Source organism: Cupressus sempervirens, chromosome 4 (genome assembly GCF_028749045.1).
Source record: "Cupressus sempervirens isolate cs-2001-9-10 chromosome 4, ASM2874904v1, whole genome shotgun sequence".
NCBI classification, from domain to species: domain Eukaryota; kingdom Viridiplantae; phylum Streptophyta; class Pinopsida; order Cupressales; family Cupressaceae; genus Cupressus; species Cupressus sempervirens.
Genome location: NC_143121.1, coordinates 131,039,009 through 131,054,653, shown reverse-complemented (window position 1 = coordinate 131,054,653; position 15,645 = coordinate 131,039,009).

Sequence of the window (15,645 nt, the reverse complement as noted above, 5' to 3'; positions counted from 1 at the left end):
ACAATCTCGGCCATGGACATCCTCGGATCACCAAACACCACTGCTTGTGACTGTATAGAATTAGGTGAAGACTGTAGTCACTCTAACTCCATGGTCACCTTAGCCAAATGAAACTGTGACTCCTTGAAAGCCAACTGTGTACTCTCAAGAATCTCAGAAGTCACCACAAGCTACTCAGTAAGCTCACTCACCTCATCTTCCTTGGCCAACAATGCATCATATGTTGTACTACCCCACTTCATAAGATAATCTCTGTCAGCTACCAACTGCATATAATCCTATCTCAGAATCTGGATAGCCTCCCATAAAGAGTGGAACTCTGTCAAGGAAAGATAACTGCCTCCCTGCTCATCACTAGTAGGAGAACCCCATCCATACACTACTAACAACTGACGAGCTGCATCAAAATGCTGGCAAGTGATAGCAATGTCTGGGTCACTAACTCTCAACTGATTAGACACATGATGGCACTGGCTTAACTGTCGCCTACAAACCTCCTCTGATGTACTGTCTAAAGGAGTATCCTCAAAGTTACTAGTCTCTAGAGTATTACCATCCATATCCTGTGAATCAAATCTAAAACTCATATCAACATACGGAGTATCAAAAACATTAGCATTTCTGTCCAACTCCTCTATACCCAAGGAAACTAAGTCTTCAAAATTCCAACTGCATCCTCCTAGATGTCATCAATGCCAATATGATCCTTGGACTCATCTATACACACTGCCAAATATGAAATATCATCAACACATTCTAGCAAGTATGGTCGATTGGATATATGAACAAAGCCCAACATCGGTGTATAAAAACTAATACCAACATTGGACAAGCTGCTAGCACAAAAAAAGACAACACCGTGCAATCTGCTAATCAAATCCATGATAGCACCTAAACAAACACTGCTACCAAAAAGTGTTAAAGATCTCCTGTCAACTGAATCCCAAATGCCCATATAACAATCTTGAGTCCATATCTGTAAACTAGAATCAGCTGGTAACTCAAGAAAAATCCTCACTTGAGTAATATGACCAATACCAACTAACACCACATACCTATCATGATGAGATAATGAAGTCAAAATACTATCTTCACTCACCTTCAGGTGGCGGGATAAATCATGTGAAGTACTACCTACCTCAACCTCATGTGATGAAGCATCTAACTGTGCCTAGTACTCTTTCTCAGCATGATCATGAATGCTCAATGTTTGCTCATCTCTACCAAGTATCTCACCATCCTGCACAACAACATCCTCATAATCATCATCTGAACCCACTACACTGTAGTCACTACCTGTTGTAACTATACCATCCTGAATACCTGTGGCATCACCCTTTGACAACCTGTAAACAATTGTCTCAATTTGAGTATCAAGTTGACCGTTACTATCAATCTGTGTAATATCCTTTCCCACCACCTCCTGTGGTAGAGTAGAATCTGAGACCTCTACTTGGCTATCAGCTAGTTTCTCAAACTCCTCATGCAAGTTCTTGGGAATTGTGTCATCTGTCCTATGAGAAAATCTACCAAATAGAAATCCAGTCAACTTATCCACCATAGCTGGGTTAGATAACATGTCATTCATTATACGGTGGTGCTCAACCAACTGTTTAGACATGTCATGGCTTATTTTCATAAGTTTATCTCGAATGTCTAAATAACCATCCTTTCTACTATTTTGACTCTGGCTATCAATTGTCCAAGATCGTTCCCTCTGAGACTCTGTACTATACCTGTCCATTCTGGATAAAGTAGAGTGTAACCCCAATAGGATATAACTTATTCAAACACAAAGAACTAACATGCAAATGATTAGAAGTAGCATGCAACTATATATTTGGACATGCAACTGATTAGAAGCAACATGCAACCACCAAATTATGACATGCAAGATCTGGGTAGTTGTCAAAACTGACATGCAAACTTCTACAACCACCAAATTCACCATGAACTAACATGCAAATGATTAGAAGTAGCATGAAACCATAGATTTGGACATGCAACTGATTAGAAGCAACATGCAACCACCAAATTATGACATGCAAGATCTGGGTAGTTGTCAAAACTGACATGCAAGATCTGGGTACTTGTCAAAACTGAAATGCAAACTTCTACAACCACCAAATTCACCAAGAACTAACATGAAAATGATTAGAAGCATCATGCAACCATAAATTTTTACATGCAGCTGATTAGAAGCAACATGCAATCATAAATTATGACATGCAAGATTTGGGTAGTTCTCAAAACTGAAATGCAAGATCTGGGTAGTTGTCAAAACTGACCTGCAAACTTCTACAAACCCTCAGGCTGGCAAGATCATGGCTCTGATACCACTGAAATTTCCCTTTTCTAATTTTACATGATATTTCCAACCTTTAATCAGATCTTTAAGATCAAACAACTAATATCACAAAGATCCTCCAAATTTCTCAAGAAACCCCAAATCAGGTATGCCAGAAATTGTGCCAAAAGCTTCACAGCTTCACCAATTATTAATAAATCTAAAAGTGGAAATTTTTACAGAAATTTTAGCAGCATAACAGCCTACAAAATGAAATTTCTAGATCCGTATAACCTTTAAAAAATAGTTCTCAAATGTAGGACAAAAACTATGCTCATCGGGCTCCCGAAATTAACACAACAATGCCCGAAAACACCACACAACACTAATAAACTATCTCAGAAGTTTAATCATGTCCCAATACATATATTCAGCTCTATTTTAACAGCTTAAAGTCTAAAATACAGCAGCAACCAAAACTGAAATGAAATGCTCAACTGAAAACACCAAACTCATGCAAAAAACACACCCAAAAACCCACAAATCTACACTGTTCAGCACAAAGGCAAACTCTGTATGAGCATGCACATGGAATGGCTTCAAACTCCCATCCTTAGCCTTCCTCGAAACCTACAAACTCCCATTCTTGGGTCTCCCTGGAAACCTGCAAACTCCCGTTCTTGGGTCTCCTTCTCCACAGGTTTGGCAGCCTCTGAAGAATAACAAAGAATGAGCAAAAATCAAGTTCTCCCCATCAGCCCAAAATGCCTCCAAACCCCTTAAAAGAGGGCATAACTATAACTCACGTCCAAGAGAGGTTAATAAAACATATTTTAATAATAATTTTCATTTATTAGTCCAACGGTTTCCAAAGATTAACCCCCTTGTTCCGAAACTTCACTTTCTTGGGCCTGCCTGCCTTAGCAAAGATTGTTATTTTTTAATTATTTGAAAAGGGGACATGACACTTTGCTATATTTTTTCTACATTTATAAAAAAAAAATTGGCTAGTAGGGCTTGTAGAGAATTTTTTTTGCAAGAAACGAGCAGTGAAACCCTGGCCCCTATAGGTGGAATATTCCTCAATTTTTGACATATTCCATTGTGAAACCCAAATCCCCGTAGATGGAATATTATTCAATTTTTGGCATATTCCATTATCATTTTAATGGCAGCATCTCAAATTTTCCATGGGTCGTAATTCACAGTCTAACAACCTGATTGAAATCTAACATATAAATCGACAGACTTAATAGTTATTGGCCCAGCCATGCTATTTTTTTTAAGTTGGGGATTTTTTATTTAAAAAAAAACTTTTGTGCCCACCCAATGTTGATGTGGGACTAAACCCACAAAGTCCAAAAACTATTAAATAATCTTTCGATGGACATTCATCCTGACAGTGGTCACCATTTCACGTTGTCTACTAGCAGCAACTATTAATTTTCATCGACATTGATTGAAGTTTTTTGGCCTCTATAACAATGTGTATGATTGTCGGTAAGCAATTTGGCACTACCTTGATTCTTAGCGGCCACAAAAATTTTCCTAGCTACTTTATGTCTCCAAAACCTCCATGTGGCTTCATTTTCCTACATGGATCCAATCTCCTAACACAATGACAATAGGTGTAAACTACTACCACATTCGACACACTCATCACCACATGGCACATAACTACTATGCTAGCTATACATCAGATCTACCATAGTGTCTCTATGTTAGCAATGACATGTAAGCCAACCATACCTACTGTACCATCCATGTCTATAGGTGTTGTACTAGTCCATACTCTTCTTGACATCATCAGTTGACATCATTAACCACGTCATCCAGGGAGGCCAACTTTTTGCTTACATCATCATTTTATAGCATTAAATTTGATGACTGCTTAAGCATCATTTCTAGGAAATTTTGAACTACTACAATAGCCATTTGACTGTAAAATTTAAACTCATATTTTACTACCTAGACCCCTCTCTAGATTAAGTTTTGATTTGACTGTCCAAATTTGGGAGGCCATAACTTAGTCATTTGGACTCTTAATCAGGTGCAATTTTTTTCAATTTGGGTAGAATTTCTTGAATGTTTTAGTGGTGGTGTTCTTCTCTAGTTTTGGTGGCCAAATTTGTTAGAAATTACATCTTTTGGTGACTGTACTTGTCCATTCCTACATTTTGCAACTTGAAACACTTCGTATGGGCTCATCTACACACATTTTTAGGTTTCATTTTTTTATGAAAGTGCTTAATTTTTTGTCTACTTTCTAGATCTAAAATCAAATTATAGGGTTGTGTGGACAAAAATATCACTTTTAGACATAGGGCCTTTTCTACATTATATTTCTTTTATTACTTTTCAAAATTGTTATACATTTGAGCTACAATACTTAGTGACAGATTTGAGTCTCAAAAGATAGTTGTAACTAGAAAAATCAAAGGTCCACTTTGTACATTTTGATAAGTGGCTTCTTGTACATGCACTACGTATACAACACTGAATCATACATTAAGGGGGGTTAATTTCATCTTGGGGGGTACAATGATTAGTTCATCATAGACAAGGAAGATTTAATTACCTTGACATCACAAAACTATCAGCAGTGGAGTCAATTGGTTCTCACTTATCTTAGATAGCATAATGCATTGCCATATGCAAAAGGACTTTCATACAACGTGGACACTGGTTCCATCATTTGTCATGCCCTCTTTCTCTATATCGATATGGAGGTTATGGATTCACTTGATGACATGAAGTCAAATGATTTATATGATATTTGGATCTATCTTTGGGAGCTATATGGAGATCCACACATTCCTCCATTCCCCAAAGATCTTTTACCTCTAGCGGTTGTTGCATTCTCTCTAGATGAAATCTCACCTCCTAATGCTCATGTTGCTACTGCTAATAAATTTCTAGCAACAGATGCTCCTGATTTAGTGTAGCAGGATTTACCATGTCTTCCTACTTTAGCTTCATGGGATGACTTCCTTCTAGATATTGTAGGTCTATTCATGGAGTCTCACATTGAAGATGTGGAAGAAATTATTGATGATATTTGTCTTTTCTTTGTTGAGGTGAATACTTCATCCATTGCCACAATGATTGGTTCATGTACTTTAGAAAAACAGGCTACACTTTGTCTTCTAGCTTCAGCACTTGCAGATGACTTCTTGACAGATATTTTAGGTTTTTTTTTGGAGTTCCATAAATTAGATTTGGGAGACATCTTTGATGATCTATACCTTCTCTTTGATGAAGCAGACATTTCTCTAGTTATTGTGAGGGCTCACTCTGACCCTCCTATCCATTCTCTACATGATCAATCTTCATAGGTTGATATGATTGTGGATCCTTATGTACAAAAGTTGCAGGAGGTCTCTTTATCATTTGAGGAGACACTTTATTCTTTGGGAAATGTTCTACATACATCCTTATTAGATATGCACTTATTCTCAGCAATATTGGAAGGAGCAATCATCAGTATCAACATAGGGACAATTGAGTAGGTTTTTCAGACACCTTTCATCATTGAGATTCTTTCCACACATAGGGAAAGCATCTCACCTATACCTTTGTCATTGTTTCTTCCAAAGGGGAGGAACATTATTCAACGCTCATGGATCAACTTCTATATTGGATCAGCTCTCACTGATCGAAACACTACCTTTAAGGGGGGGACTACCTTGTCTCCTTCTTCTTCTCTTTTATGGGGGGGGGACTCTTTCCTCTTATGGGGTTTTGTCCTTCTTCTCTTTTGTATATACTTGATTTATGTCATAATGGGGGATCTTGATTACTCCACCCATCCATGCATCTTGTCTTTTCATCTCTCTTTCTAGGGGAGGACTTTTCCCATAGGGTTTTCCCTCTTTCTCCCCTTTATGAGAGATTGCATTTCATTATGTACATGGGTATCTAATATGGCCTAGTAGTTGGGACCCATTATGCATTTCATCCTAGTTTTTGTATTTACTATTTATACTATACTTAAGTTTACTTAGGTTAATTCATTATTTAATTATTTATTAGGTAGTCACCTAGGAGTATGCATACTCTTGTGAGTTGTCATGTTGACAACATAGGAGTTCACACCTCTTTTTATGCACATGGTGTCTACAACATCTCCACTTGAGATACACCTTGTCATACTTATCCTCTTATCTACAATGAAGGATAAGACATGTGCTTAGTTGTCATTCTTATCTTATCTCCTAGCACCTTCTAGAGACATTCTAGATGCATCTTAGAGGCTTTTATATACAAGCACTCCTAGTGTGTATGTACATAGAACATTAAAAAAAAAAAATCAAATTTGGATATTGTTATTCTGATCATACCTTGTTGGTCTACTATTGTGCTTGTGCTTGTGTTCCTTGATCTTGGGTTATGTTTTCCTAAGGAAAATTCTTATTTGGTATCATAGCTATACCAAATTCTTACACTTTCAATAACCTCCATATCATAGCATTTCAATCTAGAATACTTTCCCTTGTGATCATATGATTAAATCCTTGTCGTAACATCAAAGACACAAACATATAACCTTCACAAATATTTGACCTTACGATGCCACAACAACCAAATGCTACAACAACACAACACCTCATAACATCTCAAGCCCTTTTATTTGGTCTAACAATCTTATGATCCACTGTATATCATAAGATTGTACCCATAGCCCTTTTTTGCAACATCAAAACTTTCCATCTCTACCAATTATACTAACAATGGTGCGATGAACTGGTTAACTAGCTGTTCACTTCACAAGGTTGCAACTTGAATCCAAGGCATAATATCATGTCAAAATAAAAAAGGACAAGACCTAGGTATAAAATGGTAAAGCTAAGGTTTTTTTTATCCCTCCTATACATGGAAATTATAATTTTCAATAATGACCATTAGACATGTGTACCACCCTATGAAATTCAAAATTTGGTGAGCGGAAAAAATGGCTAACAATATTGGTGACTTAGGGGGGGTGCTAGCATGCTAAGCATGGACCAATGGCCCTAAGTATCCATTGGGCTATAGAGTCACAAGAAACTGAGATCTTCTCCACAAAAACAAAACTCAAAATACTACAACCTTTATAAATGCAGAACTCAAACTTTCTATCTCATAGAGAGACAACTTATGCTCATTGAAAAACTAAAAAAACATCTAACCTACTATATACAATAATTTACATAGATGAAAGTTAAACAAGCCCATTGATTGGCTTGTTGAAGTAACTGCCACTCATCACTAGTTGATTCTTTCTCCCATACATAAGGGAAAATAAAAATAATAGCAAACATGACAAACACTCTATTACAACTTGAAGCACCTTCCCAATGCTGAAAACGATAAAGCTACTCTCTAGCACTGGGATACCTTGGCCTTGCACAAAAAATGTTTGTTTTACCATGTAGAATTTTCCATCATACTCTGGACTAAGCATGACTAAGATAATATGCATTGTTGCATAGCTGGTACCTTATGGAGAATCATATTGATGGTGCAAGGCCAAAGGAATCATCCTTGACTACTTTATTATGCTCTACAATGATATTATCTTTTTGGTTTAGAAGTGGCTCCTCCTCCTATAAAGGAAAAATCTCCACCTCTTGCTCATGATGCTTGAGATCCATATCCTTGGGAGCTACTAGCATGGTATGAATTTCCACCTTTTGTTTTTGTTGAACATGTTCCTCATATACAAGAGATGATGATTCAACATCTATGGAAGAGTAGATAGCATCCAAATCATCCAAAATATCATCCTCACCATTGACCTCCTACATTATAGTTGTAATGAAATACATATGTTGAAGGGAAAACTCGTGTAGGTTAGCATGTTCTTCCTCAAGGATGGAGCTATCCTTGGGACTCTCTTCCTCATCCACCATATCAGGGAGGATTTACGATTGTAGTAAATGATCTTCTCCCTTTTCTAAATGACTTGTTCCTCAAAAGAAGGAACAACATTTTCTTATTCCTCAAAAAAGGAGGGAATCTCTTCAAATGGGAGGATTGGATCCTCTCCTTTCTTCTCAACTATTACCTCCTTCTCCACCTTAGTAGGCTACACCATATGTTCCTCATATGGGGAAGATGAATTTTTAGATAGGCACAAGGCCTCAAGTTCATAGAAATCATTCTCCCCATCTCCTGTAATGTCCCCATGTCATAATAGTCTTCATGATGCCTTGAAGAAGAAAGAAACTCTTCTTCCTAGGTTTTCTTCTTTGTTATTACATTTCATGTGGGCTAAGAAGAAGCCTCATGCACATTGGTGTACTCCTCCATGTGTTCCTCCCTCTCTACTTCTTGTTGTAGCACATGTTCTTCTATTGAAATATTCTCATTTGATGTCTTTGATGTGGGTAAAGATATATACTTCTTTGGGAACTACAAAGAAGGAAAAATAGTCATTTATAGACTCACCATCATCAACATATAGAGGTTTTTGAGTTGTAGGCTAAGGTTTAGGGTAGTTTAGGGTAGAAATCTGAGGACTTTTTTTTTTTGAAGCTAAAAAAAATCCTTTTGGGGGGTTCTTGTGCTTCATCTCTTTGCATTTTTGCAAGCTTGAGTCTTACCTCCTCATCAAATCTCTTCTATTTTAGTCTTCATTTTTACAAAAAATGAGAGAAAACCTCTTGAGCCTTGCTCAAAATATCAAAAACCTCAGATGCAATGGTACTAAGATGTGATTCCCTCTCCCACACCTCTCTCTTATTATGAAAATCATTAAGCCAAGAAGTCATAATGAGGATAACATAGGAATGTGTCTTCAAAATAATTTGGAACAAATTCAAAAATCTTACCTATATCATCAAAATCAAGGCTTAAAAAATTTAAGTGGTCATAATGCTCTCCTACCCTTGATCTAAGATCACTATAGGGTCTGAAGGATGATTGTACATACTACTCAATAGCCTTCCCATAATATGGGGGACAATAGGTAGCATTTCTATAAAGGGATTCATGATAAAGAATTTAGGAAAATAACTTCATAGAAGTACTGAGGAAAAATTGAAGATCATACTAGCACTTGGTCTATTGAAACCAAAAGATGCATAGAGTAACCATGGTGTTAGATGAATGCCTCCAAAGGATGATTTTACTAAGAATAACACTCAAATTTTCAATGAATGGACTTCAAAATGGCTTCCAATGGACTTTTATAGCTGAAATGATTGTCCCATTGAACTTTCCAAAGAATATTGTCACAAAAGCTTGCACCCTTGCCTAAAGTTTTGACCTAAAGGAAACCTTTTCAAACATGGAAATAGTCTCCAAGTTGTGGTACTTGAACAATGAGATTGAGTCTCCTGAGAAGGCCACTTTCCTTACTATGATGAGGCACCTAACTAGTTCTTGAGAGGAAAAGGGAGAAAAAATGCATAAAAGAAAACTACCTATTCTAATTGAAGAGAACGTGATACACCAAATAGTATGCTCAACCTTATCTCTACCTAAGAATGCATAGTTCATCAATAAAATATCAAAGTATACAGATCCAATCCTTGTTTAACCCAACAATTATATGTAGATAAAAAACTTAAGAATTCTATAAGGAAAAGACTTCACTCTATATCATTCAAAGGTCAAGTAGATACAATCATACAGTTAAATAATAAGATAATGCATTAAAACAAGACAAGAAGGTATTGCATAGTATATTAATGGAAGAAGAGATACAATAGAGAATCATATCAATTCAAAGGTAAAGGAAATTAAAGTAGTAGAGTATAGAATATAATGCTATAGAATCAAAGAAAAGATCAACCGACCCTTGGAAGGGTTACACAATCTTCTTTTATACTTCAAGCATAATTGAGATATCTTCCTCCCTAAGAAATAGCTCAACTATTAACATTAAAATTTTAGAGAACAATCACTACAAATATAAAGAAGAACTAATCTTGGTATATGTCCAGATGCAAACAAAATCATATCTCCATGTGCATATTCAACTCTAGAAGGGATAGAAATGAGGACCATAATTGAAAGATTGGGTAGATGGATAACCCAAAACTAGTAGGAGACATTTCCTTTATATTAATTGGGCATGAATATCACTCAAAAGTGGTTGTAGATGATTGAGAAGATCAAATTTTCCATTAAAGCATTATTTTCTTCATTCTTATCATGCCAAAAATAGATATATTAGCATGGTCAACAATATTCAACCATCACCCTATACCTTTCTTGATATTTTATTGGTTGAAGACCCTTTATATTTTCTAGCTCAAACAAGTGAAAACCCTTTTATTATGGTCATCCTAGAACCTATGATCTTATGATTGTCAAACAAAGTCAAAACCCTTGTATCATCTTTAGCTAGGAACTTGACCTTTACAATCTTACAATTGTCAATTTATCTTATATTTGAGGGAAATCTTTATAATCTCTTCTACCTTACCATCATGATCTTGTTGTGACATCGATCCCTCCTTGAAACTCTTCTATGATCCTTCGACACATCTATTGTATTATGATCTCACGACAACAGAAATACATGACAACACCTTGGCATATGTTCATAGGACCATTGATTTCCTTTTACAATGTTATGATGAACAATATAACTCCTATGATCTTATGATCATGGTCAACTAGCCCTTTGTTGAGAAATTGGTAGTCTCATATTTTACCCTTGCGATCTTACAAACAATTGTTCATCATAAGATTAGAACACTTATTTACCTCCTATTGTCAATAAAAACCTTGATTGAATCTTTGCCTCATTCAATGGATAGTTACACTAAAACATGCCCCTTTTCCTTTTCATGACTTATGCAATCTTATGATAACGTGACAACACAACAACCTTGTTCTTCGTATCTTTGAAAGCTTAAGAAGTCACCCTTACAATCCTATGATCATTGTCCACTCATATAATTAGAAGACTTCTTTTCTTGATTCATGATCTTGTGATTCCTTTGATTCTATGACAATATGAAACTACAACATGCCTTTCTTTTTATCTTCAAAAGACTACTCAGCTACACCAACAATCTCATGAACAATGGTTTATCATGAGATCATAACCCTAAATTTATTGTCTCATGACCATACATTAGATTGTAAGATCATAACACAAAAACTAGTAGTAACATCTTAGCTTTGACTTTTCACCCTCATGATCTCATGAACAAGAACCTTGTCATAAGAGCAGGAGACCTCCCTTGTTAATTTGTCGATTGAAATAGTTAACCTTTGTTCGATGAATCATTCCTTAGAAAATTGTACATATGATGCTATGATAATGAGAAATGAAGAGATTGGGCTCATCTAGACACATGTCCAACTGTCATTTCCCCACATTAGCTAAAGTTCATGCACCTCCAAAAAGTGTGCATACACCAACCATTGATCTTGGAAAATCTGATGGTCAAGATAAAAGATGAAAATACCTTTGGTTCTCACAATGTTACAATTTGGACCCTTGGATTTTTTCAAAAGAATGTATTGATTCCATAGATATGCTTCATTCGATGTATACCTTTTGAACCTTATAATGATGTGACTAGGAAAATGCTTTGGACTAGACCCACCATGACACATGGTAACTCTTCATTATGTTGCTATAGCTATGCATCATGCAAGTTCTCATAACAACATAATGACTATTGTTGATCATCTCAAAATTGACAGTGAACAAGGGTATAGTCAAGAAATTGGTCCTCTTCACAAAGTAGCAAATATAATATTGACAATTGTTACCTCATCAGACAACCCCACCAGCCATAAAGAAGAATGGCCCATTAGGACACATGAGTCTCTATCTTTTGTTGGTATGGTTAATAAACTTGCAACCCCAGAATGTGACATAACAAAAACCATAGATTTCTCTAAATCCAATAATTAAAATACAATTGCAACCCCCATGCATAATTTAAGACCCTTGACCAATCAGGACTAACCATCTATCTGCCTTTGACATACAAGACCTATGATCTTATGATTATTCATCAATTTGTAGCATTGGGCACTTAACAATTCAACTCTACAATCCCACTATCATTACAAGTTTATGTCCATTATATCACCTTACCCTTGCCCAACTTTCTTGATGATCTTACGATCCACTATATATCATAACATTGGGACACTTGAATCTTTGCATCTGTGATCACTTGACCTTACAATGCTATCATCACAAGATCTTTCAATTACTTCCATATCATAGCATTGCAAGCTAGAAGACTTGCCCTTGTAATATTATGATTGCCTCCTTGTTGTAGCATCAAAGACATGAACATATAACCTTCATGAACATCTGACATTATGATGCCATGACACCTTAATGCTACGTAACCACAACACATTGTAACATCTGAAGCCCTTTCATTTGGTCTAACAATCATACGATCCACTTTATATCATAACCATAGCCCTTTGTCATAGTGTCAGAACTCTCCATCTCTACCAATTATACTCATGATGCTACAATGAGCTGGCTAATTGGCTATTGACTTTGCAGGGTCACAACTTGAATGAAAAGCATAATACATGCACAAATACAAAAGGTAAAGACCTAGGGATAAAATGGTAAAGCTAACATTTTATGTATCCCTCCTATGCATGACAATTTGAATTTTCAAATAATGACCATTAGACATGTTTGCCACCCTTTAAAAAAATAAAAAATTCTAGGGGGGATGGCTAACAAGATATTTTGCATGTTGGAATAGTTTAGAATAACTAGGGGGTGGGGTGGGGGTAAATCAGTTATCCAAGGTCCAAAAATCCCAATTAAACTTTTTAGTGCTTAACACAACTCATACATATAACTCTTTATCATGTATCTTTCATGCATCTATTATATCAATCAAAATGTAAATTTGTAGATTATTGTCCTAGGTCAAGATCACTTTTCTAAAATGTGAACATGAAACATAACATCATCATTCACACATATGACACGAGGATTTTACATGGAAACCAAACTTGGGAAAAACCACCAGTAACATGCTACTAATTCTCACTCTTTTGAAGTGATGCCCTGTTAAAGGTTATAATACACACTATTAAATGTGACCTACTTAAAAGATTTCAATCACCCTATTAGGAGTGAGCCTTATTAGAGGAATTAAGGTCATTCCATTAGAATGAGACCTAGTTAAAGGATTTACAAATGAAGTTTAGGTCAAACTTAATCTAAAGGATTTTTCCTAAACTAATACAATTATTAGAGAGTAATAGTAAGGCTTGATCTGATAAAAAAAGACAACTCACTTTGTACATTATAAATCTTTGTTTAGTCCTCCATTCTACTTGGCTTCATTCACTTCACATCTGATAGCTTGTTCACCCTTCAAGAATTCACCCTCTTAAGTCTTCTTACTTTGAATGCCAATTGTAGACTTTATAGTTCAGCCTCCATATGAAACAACAACCTAGACCTCTTGTCTTTCTTGGGTTCTGACACATGTCTTAAGTTGCTTCATGCCTTGTATCTCATTATAAAGAGAATTTAGATGTTTTTCTGCTTTATCTCAATTGTCCATTTTAGGATTAGGTAGGAATCATTGAATCTAACCATCATTCTATTTTAGCTTCCTCTATGTTAGTGTAAATAATTAATTACTATTTACACTTTACTTAAGTTTACTTATGTTAATGCATTATTATATTAGTTTTCACGTAGACAACTAGGATTATGCATAGTCATATGAGTTGTCTTGTTGACAACATAGAAGTTAGCAACTTATTTAAGCACATGGTCTTTACACTATCTCTTTATGAGATATACCTTGTTATGCTTATCCTCTCATTGTTGCACGTACATTCATGCACAATGGAGGATAATCCACTTCTAGTGGACGTGTGCCTAGTTGTGATGTTTATCTCTTTTTTGACTCCTACTCATTCTAGATGTCTTTATATATAGGCAATTCTAGTATGTATTTATCAAATATTCATTCTCATTATTGTTTTTATGATTGTACATTATTGGTCCATATTGTGCTAAGTGCTTGAGCTTCTTGATCTTGATGTCATTTTTCCCTAAGGAAAATTCTTACATGGTATCAATACTATAGCCAATTCTTACACTCTAGAAACTTCCATCACAATCCTTCATGAATTCAACTCAAAATAGTTTACCTTGAATTTTGTGCCACCAGATGATCATGCTTATCTTCCACATGGTTCACACAATCCAAGAAATCAACCTTGTTGATTTAAATTCATTGAATTCAAGAGACTTCTCATAATGCTATCACTCAACATTTAACTTATTTTTTATGCTCAAAATAGAATGTGTTGCTCAGACTCCAGTAAGAATTTAGTCAACATGAACTAAAGTTTACTAATGTTTGACACCAACTAAACTTTACTTGGCTTACACTATATCACTTGACATACACTGAAACTTCACTTCACTCATCTCCAACTAGGTTTCTACTTGGCTTGCACTAACTTTTCTTGACACCTACTATACATTAATTCAAGCTTAGCAAACTCAATTATTTTTACTTGTTCTTGTAGACTTAATCAGTGTATCCAACCTTTACAACTTTAAGTAGATAATTAATACACTATATTATCACAATCTCAATTGATCTTTGTAAATCTTTTTCATATTATAACTCAACCTTTCCTTTAGCTACTCTTTTTATGACATTTGATCAAGTCCTCTTCATCAATAAAATAAATGATAGTACTCTGATCAACTAAGCAGTTGTCTTACCAATAGGTAGCAGGTTTGACATCAGTGACAAACTAATGATTGAAACACATTCTTATACTTGTATAACTCTTTTCTCAACATTGTGGTTAACAAATTATATACAAAATTCATTTCCTACAACTTTATAGGGCTTTAATAGTTAACACAAGTCCTTCACACTGACTTAAGGAAATAAACTTAACTTTCACCTTGCAAACTTAATGAAACCACAGGTGTGATCTCAGTTGAAAAATATAGGGAAGACTATAATTTTAAATGCGTTTGATATTGACAACTATGATCTTCCTTCATGACAACAATAGGATTTCATTGACAATAGAGATAAAAATGCTAGATAATGTTGAATGCAAAAGACATAAAGACCTCACTACAAAGAATACTAGAATTGAGTGCAAAACTTATGTTTAGATTGAAAATATTTATGCTTTAGAGGGATCTATTATGGCAGTTGATTATATCTTATTTGTGTTGAAGTCACTACCAAATCTATTAGAATTAAACTTTTAGAGTAACTGTCACTCTAGGTATAGGTGAGGAATTTGATTTAGAAGCTCACTAATGCCTGCAATTTTTTCTATAAGATAAATCTAGATTTTTAAGTTTTCCAAAACCTATACATTTTCCCTATAAATATTTCCCCTTGGGGATATCATATTTCCAGCACTCATTT